We start from the raw sequence: 8,605 nt of genomic DNA, 5'->3' as shown, positions 1-8,605 counted from the left end.
TATGCATCACACATCAATTTCTCTTCACGTTTCCCCCTGTACTTTTCACCTCAGAGAAGCAAAATTCCTGTCCACGTGGGAGTTAAAATTTCATGTTTTTGTCTTTGCCACGGTCTCTTTAATAATGTTTCCTCTCATATTCCTTGTAGCATCTGAATTTATTTTATTTTTCTTTTACCTAAACACTGAACGTCTATTAACATTTTTCTAAACCATGTTTCTATTCACTGGTGTATTCCTCAAATTCATGTTCTTTCCCCATGTAATGTACTTTTCAACAATTTAATCCCCAAATGTCACATGTGTCACTTCTTATTAATTTATTTAATTTAATTATTATTTTTGTCTTATTTCAAGCAAAAACTGTGACCATGAAAAGCAAGAAATGATATGCAGGCAAGTTATTTTCCTGGTGGAACAATGTAGCTGTAAGAAAATAGTAAATTTCTTCAGGTGTGAACCCTGGCCATCCACATGTGAAACCTGGGAATGAGGTAAGTTAGGAATTCAGCAGACTCATAGAATTCAGTTACAGTGCAGTGTAAACACCAGACCAGCATAAAGTGTTCACTTTATGGACTAAATTAGACTGAATTTTGATGATAGCTAGTAGAAATGCTACAAAGGGGGGATGTCCATGCAGAAGATTTACATACTATGTGTATGTAACTGACATGGAGATCATTTTAACTGGAGAATATCATTGAATAGACTTACATACACATGAGTTTTCACAGCATAGAACACACTTTTACTGTAATGAATGAAGGAGAGCCCTGAGGGATTTTTAATTCCTTAGTCAACATTGAATTCTCACACTGGATCTATCAATGCTAAAATCAAACTGAAAACCTGAGTTCATATCAAAATTCTCAGACATGGAAAAATGCTTATCAAGAATGTTTACCACACATTTCAGCTATAAATTCATAATTTTGGCTAATAACCTCTTATTTTATAAATAAGTAGAATAAAAATATAGATTTGTTAAGTAATCTTAGAATGATAAATACAAAATTTTGTAACAATAAGTACTTTTGTAAATAGGTTAGCATTAAGAAATATATATAAACAAAGTTATATGTGACAATTATTATGATCCACTTAATTGTGATTGTCAGTAAGATTATCAGTTGCTTTCTCATCAGAAATTTTGCAGGCCAGAAGAGAGTGAAATGATATGCTTAAAGCATGGCAGAAACTACCTACCAACAATTCTATATCTTACAATATTATTCTTCAAAAATGAGGAAAATGAGAGACAGTCTCAGACAAAAGCTGAAGGAGTTCAGTACCATAATACCGATCTTTCAAGAAATGCTAAAGTGAGTACTTCAAGTTCAAATGAAAGGACACCAGTAACTTGAGGCCATATGAAAATATATATGTCTCTGATAAAGGTAAATAAATGGACAAATAGAGAAAACACTATAATTTTGACTTTTGGCTATACTTTTTATTATTCTAGGATATTTTTTAAACCAAAATATTAAAATAATTATAAATTTATTGCTATTGCATGATTGTTTCACCCAAAATTCATATGTTAAAAATACAACCTCCAAATGTGTTGGTATTAGGATGTAGGGCCTTTGGGGGGTGCTTAGGTTATGAGGGCAAAGCCACCATGAATATAATGTGTGTGCTTTTATTTTAAAATATGTATTTATTTACTTATTTGGCTACATTCGCTCTTAGTTGCAGCATGTGGGATCTTTGTTGTGACGCACAGGCTTCATATCTAGCTGTGATATGGGGGTTCGGTAGTTGCAGCACACAGGCTCTCTAGTTGTGGCAGACAGGCTGTAGAGCCAGCATACAGGCTCAATAGTTGTGGTGCATGGGCTTAGTTGCCCATTGGCATGTGTGATCTTAGTTCTCTGACCAAAGTTCGAACTCATGTCCCCTGCATTGGAAGATGGATTCTTAACCACTGGCCTATCAGGGAAGTCTCTTGTGTGCTTTTAAAAGAGACCTCAGAGAGCTCTCTAGCCCCTTCCTCCAGGTGATGATATAATGAAAAGTCTATGACTCAGAAAAAGACCTTTACCTAACCACCTTGATCTCACACTTCAGCCTCCAGAACCGTGAGAAATAAACTTCTGTTTATAAGCTACCCAAGCTGTGGCATTTTGTTATAGCATCCCCAAATAACGAATTCGTACATCTACATTAACAGAAAACAATGTATACATATGTGACTTGTGACATTAATAACATGTAATTAATGTGTAATGTAATTGGAGATGTAATAGAGATTTTGCGTGTGATTAAAATTATGTTGATATCAGTTTAAGCTAGTTTGATAGGATTTTATATGTAACCTCCATGGTATCCACAAATTGATTATCTATAGAATATACACAGAAGGAAATTAAAAGTAAGTCAAGTCAGTGGACTACCCTGGTGGTCCAGTGGCGAAGACTCCGCGCTGTCAATGCAGAGGGCCTGGGCTCAATCCCTGGTCAGGGAACTAGATCCCACATGCCACAACTAAGAGTTTGCATGCTGCAAAGAAGATCAAAGGTCCCCCAGGCCACAACTAAGACGTGGCACAGCCAAAGAAATTAATTTTGAAAATGAGTACAAAAAGTAAGAACAAAGGACGTCAGTATGTGAGAAAATGTGGGACAGAAAAGCTATATGACATTACAGAAAACAAATTGGCAATTAAATGTCATTCCATATCAGTAATTTATATATATATATATATATATATATATATGTCTTAAACTCATCAGTTAAAAAACAAAGATGTCCCCAGCCTTTTTCTGGCATCTGGGCCTGGAGGGGCTGCTCTGAAGACAGGCGAGCAGCAGGGAGGCCCACGGCAAATCCCAGCCCGATGCGAGCTGTTCGTCATTTTCCCGGGACAGCTCCAGGGTCTTGGTGTCTAGAGAGCTGCTGATGGAGGGCAGGGGCGGCCGCGGAGGTATATGGGACAGGTTGCTCATCAACTCCAAGCGTAATTCCAGAAAGAATTCCACTCTTCAAACAGGTCGGATAGAGAGGAGTCCCCTATTGGACCAGGTACAGAGCTTTCTCCCACAGATGGCTCAGGCAAACAAAAAGCTAAGGAAAGGAATATCAACTGCACCACCTGGTCATTTCAATATTGAAAATATTGACACTCTCGGAAAAGTTATGCAAATGGATATGATCTTGTTTGAGATGAATCAGTCTGATTCAAAAGAAGATGACAGTTCACAAGAGAATTCACAAGACAGTTCAGAGGACAGTTCAGAATTTGAGGATGAAGATGATAGCACCTCTTCTGAACGTGAAGTCACCATCGATACAATTAAGCTTCCTCATTCAGAAGATGGAAAAGGCAAAATAGAGGTTCTGGACCGTCCTGCCAGTGAAAAAAAGAAAACAGGGACATAAACAATCTGAGAAACAGGTGATAGTTCCCGCTAATTCTGTGGAAAAGAATGTGGCTTGCTGGTTATTTTGCATTTCGGATACCTATGGTGTTTGTTTGCAAAAATGAATGTATTTTGCTTCTTGGAGAAACAGAAGCTAGCTTTTAAAGAGTTGGAAGAGATAGCATTTGGGGACTCTTCTAAGAGCAGACTGTTTTTGATCTCATGCTAAAGAGGTTTAGTTTAGAAAGCTTAACTTTATGTATGGTGATGAGTGAATTTGTTGGCATCCTCTTTCATCAGCATAGACTTCAGAAATCTCAAACTTATTTTAAAGTAAAAATACAAGTTACCCATTTGTTTTTGTTTTAAATTGGCCTCTTGGGGCTTCCCTGGTGGTGCAGTGGTTGAGAGTCCGCCTGCCAATGCAGGGGACACGGGTTCATGCTCCGGTCCAGGAGGATCCCATATGCATGGAGCGGCTGGGCCCGTGAGCCATGGCCGCTGAGCCTGCGCATCCGGAGCCTGTGCTCCGCAACGGGAGAGGCCACAGCAGTGAGAGGTCCGCGTACTGAAAAAACAAAACAAAACAAAAACTTAGGTTGGGTTTCTTTTTAGGTTATTATAAAGTCATATTTATTTTTTACCATCAAAATGGGTTCATTGAGGGGAACTTTTTTTTTTTAAACATCTTTATTGGAGTATAGTTTCTTCACAATGTTGTGTTGGTTTCTGGTCTGTAACAGAGTGAATCAGCTATATGTATACATGTGTGCCCATGTCCCCTCCCTCTTGCGTCTCCCTTCCACCCTCCCTATCCCACCCCGAGGAAAAACTTTTTTACAAAGAAAAGAATTATATTTAGATGCCCTCAGACATATCACTTTAATTAAAAAAAACAAATCTTTTCCAGTTTGAGCTGGAAAACTGGTGCTCTGTGGTTTAATCACTGTCAGTGACTCTGTAGCCTCTCAATGCATGTAAAATTTGCTGGTTGGAAAATTTTGTGGTTTTTTTGTTTTTTTTTTCTTTTTCTCATAAAGGAATTTTTTGTTTCAGCTAATAAAATTATTCCTTCCAGTTGCCCACAATTTTGAAACCTATTAATTGTAGAGAATAGGAACACCCCAGGAAAATAGGGCACAGTACATAAAGAGGTAGTAACAGGTTTTCCCTTTCAAAAGGCAAAATGATCCTGCATTGGAGTTGCCTTTCTGCCACATTCTTGATCTTATTTAACTTGTTTGGGACCTCATCTGCCATGGGCCTGGCTTTGCTCAGGATATAGACCTGAGAGTTTAAAGGACTGTCTCCAAGTGCATTGAGCTCATGAGACTTTGTTGCCTAATATTTTAGGGGTTTGTTTTAATTATTTTTTCCTACTCCTCTCATTAGCTTATAACATCTTGTAAATACGCTGAAGATAATTCTCCAAGTTCCTTCTGGTATTTTTCATTGGGAATTGGAAATCGGCTGTGCACTCAAAGTATGCAGAAGTGAACAGATCTGGAAACAAGACTTCTCAGCTGCAAAGGGTATACTTTGTAGCACCAAACAGCTGTGATGGATTACTGGTGTGAATATTTAAGGATTGTCTTCTACCAGATAATATTCATGCCACATTGTGGGAAGAGTTGTATTTGTCTGGTTCACTCTTTAGCTTGGTGCATGGTACACAGTAGGCACTGAATGATGTCGATAAATGAATTTACAGGTATATTGAGGATGTACAGGGCATTTTAAGCCATGGTATCCATGCAGATATGAAAGTGTAACTTCACTGGAAATACAAAGCCAAGTAGAAATAGTCTGATGGTCAGTGAAAGAGACTAGTCAGTCTAGAATACATACTAGTGTGTAGAATTATATTTCTCTCCTGCTATGGCCTTCTCATATAATACGCCTAGGTAGTCTATACAGTTAAAGAAGTCAACTAAAGTCAGTTCCTCTGGACATTCTTATGACATAGGAGGAAAAGGAAAAACAAAAATTTAATATGTGATAGGGATGTCGTTTTAAGTGTAAAATGGTTGAATTATTTAATATACAGAGTCAGGGGTGGCTGTTTTTAAACCAATTTGGATACTAAGATAAATTATGTAGGTCTTAAAGATTTAAATATAAAGAAATAAAATTATAAGTTTCATACTAAAATATAGGTGAATATTTAATAACATTAAAAAAACAAAGATGGACAAGATAGACATATAAAGGGCCCAACTATATGTTGTCTACAAGAGCCTCACTCAGAAGTAAGGACATTCATATGCTGAAAGTGAAAATATTGGAAGAGATATTGCATGAGAACACTAAGCAAAAAGAGGAGTGGCTTTTCTCCTTCTGCAGCTGAGGATGTGGCCCCTACATTTCAGGGAGTAACCAGAGGCAGGGAGCAGGGGCAGGGGCTGGGGCACCCCTCCCACCCTCTGCACCCTGAGCCAGGGAAGTCAGAGGGACTTGGCCCCCTCCCGAGTTCCATTCTTCCTCCAATGAGAATCGTGCTGATCAATAAGGAACAGGCTATAGAGCTGATTCACTTTGTTATAAAAGCAGAAATTAACACACCAGTGTAAAGCAATAATACTCCAATAAAGATGTTAAAAATAAAAATAAAGACCTGGGGAAAAGAGATGGTCCCCGTGGAGAATGCCTATGTCCTAAGTTTATCTGCTGTCGGATTGGCTTGAGAGAGGGCAGGAGTTACATGATGTGTTCTCTTCCTTCAAATCCATTAACTTTTTCTTTCTTGATGTACGCACACACCCACACACACAAAACGAGTATAAAGCCCATATATATAGAATGCTAAAGGTTTGGTCTATGAGCTTGAAAAGAGGAAAATAGAACACTTGAGGCCGACTGCAGCAATGTGTTTGTGTCTGTGCATGTGCATTACTAGGTGGAGGGTCCACAGTATCCATCAGATACTTAAGGGAGAACATATCTCCCAAGTGTTCTGGATTTTGTAAATTATCATAGGACAAGAGTCTTCAAGAAAAAGCAGGTAGCTCTCTCACACACCACTCATTAAAGTAACAAATATTTATTGAGAGTCTCCAGGATTCCAGCATGTGGAATTTTCTGGAGACTTAAGAGGTGAAACGTAAAACATAACCACCTTCACCAAGTTTATAGCTCAGTGGAGGCAATAAGAATTAATATCTCACAGTTTTTCTATTTAAGTATGACTCAGGGTTTAAGGTAATTTTTCTGCATCGTGTCCACAGTGTCCCAGGACTGACACCTTCCTCAAGCTCAGCACCTAGAACACAGATCTGATTGAGCTAAACTGGTGATGCACCTGCTTCCCAGCAAGGCTGTGGCCTCTAATGGCTGTCTCCTGCTCCTGTGTCCGTGGCCTGATCAGGATATGGGAGACACTTAGGCTGATTCCTCAGTGTGTTGTGTACTTCCAAGGCCGAAATTTGCTGAGCAGAACATAACTTCTTTACTTTTGTGAACATCTGGCCTCCAAAAGGCAGAAATATTTAGTGACAATGTACTGAGGACATAATTCCTTATTCATTCCCTGACCTCCACTCTCTGTCACAGAGACATGCAAAACCACGGAATCAGGCTTATGGGTCATGACTTGGCTGTGTCAAGAAGTTCTAGGCCATGTGGGAAGACTCCTCTCTCCTCTGAGATTTCTGCTTCAACCAACGGGGAGCAGCTTCCCTTCAGGTCTGAACTGAAACCCTGTAAGTTCATATATTGAAGTCCAGACACTTGTACCTCAGAATGTGACTGTATTTGGGAATAGGGCCTTAGGAGAGATGATGAAGTTAAAATGGGTCACAAGGGTGAGCCCTAATCCAGAGCTGTGCCCCTATGAGAAGATTAGGACACAGCCATGCACACTCAGCTCATAGAGTTAAGTCCATCTGAGGATGCAGTAAGAATGCAGCCACCTGCGAGCAAGGGAGAGAGGCCTCAGAAGAAACTGAACCTGTAGACACCTTGATCTTGAACTCAAAGCCTCCAGAGCTGTGAGAAAATTAATTAAGCCTCCCAGTCTGCACTTTTCTGGCAACCCTAGCAAAACCCTAATACAGCTTTATTTCTCCTCTATCCTCTCTTGCAAATAAAACTTATGAAAATAACACCAAAAAACAAAGTGTATAAACTATTTGAAAGAAAAACGCAGGGGAGCCACTGCACGGGCTGATGAACTACACATGCGTTGATTCCTCTAGTTTTCTTTGTCTGCTTCCAAAGTAAGGGAAAATAGTCAAAATCACCACGGAAGGCTTGAGTGGACACTTTAGAGAAGGCATAGCTCCATGGTGAAACAAACTTGACATGTACTCAGTTGGTAGAAATAGTAAATGCATTTTAATCTTTGGAGGTTTAAAAAATTCAATTTCTTGGCTTTCTAGAGAGGTTGTAATCCATGTACATGGTTGAAGGTCCTGAAAATTGCATTACATTGTGCCCTGCACCGCCTCCCCCTCTTTGCCCAGGAGCCCCTGCCCTCCACAGGTAGCCATGCATCTGGTTTCCCACTGCAAACTTCCAGAGTGTCTTTATGTGCATACAAGCAAATATGAATATACATTTCTCCTTGGCACCCTAATTAAAAAGACAAATAGTAGAACGCTAGGCACGGTGCTGTTATAGCTTGCTTTTATTCATTTGACAGTATCTTGCAAATTATCCTCTATCAAGACATCGTTTCCTGCACGACAGTGCACTGAATGGATGACGTACTATAATGCACTTTGCCAATCCACGTTGGGATGCACGCTGATATTCAATAATCTGTTTATATTACAAACAATGCAGCAATGCATAATTCTGCTAGCAAATGTGTAAGGTATGTTTCTAAAGGATTTATAAACTGCAGTGTTTTTAACAGAGGATTTGATAAGATACTCTGTTGCTGAATCCTTCTGTGGAGACTAGCAATGAGCCTTTCTCTTTCTGTAAACTGCAACTTATCAGATCTATCCCCGCACATATCTTTAAGAATGCTTTCCAGCCTCTTGTACCATTCAGAAACCCTCCATAATCTGCTCAGCACCTCTCTTTATTCTCACACACGTTACAACCTTACCTGGCACAGCCTTAGCTGGCACATACCTGCTGTCTCCACCTTGCTCTCTGCCCATTTAGCAGGATTTAGAAATACTGAAAACCCCTCTTTGATCATCCCCAAATAGACAGCTTCTGTGTGACTCAACTGTTTTATCACTAATTACAATGGTAATTACAATGCTGTTGAGTAACAATAGTAATTT

The 8,605-nt window shown here is 39.3% G+C and overlaps 1 pseudogene; it reads left to right on the top strand.

The window, feature by feature from the left end:
• The first annotated feature begins 489 nt into the window (after positions 1-489).
• LOC117310798 (NOP protein chaperone 1 pseudogene) lies at positions 490-4,936 on the top strand (annotated as a pseudogene).
• Positions 4,937-8,605: the final 3,669 nt, after the last annotated feature.

This window comes from Tursiops truncatus, unplaced genomic scaffold (assembly GCF_011762595.2).
Source record: "Tursiops truncatus isolate mTurTru1 unplaced genomic scaffold, mTurTru1.mat.Y mat_scaffold_39_arrow_ctg1, whole genome shotgun sequence".
NCBI lineage: Eukaryota > Metazoa > Chordata > Mammalia > Artiodactyla > Delphinidae > Tursiops > Tursiops truncatus.
The sequence above is the reverse complement of the archived record's forward strand: the minus strand, read 5'-3'. Positions and strand labels throughout refer to the sequence as shown.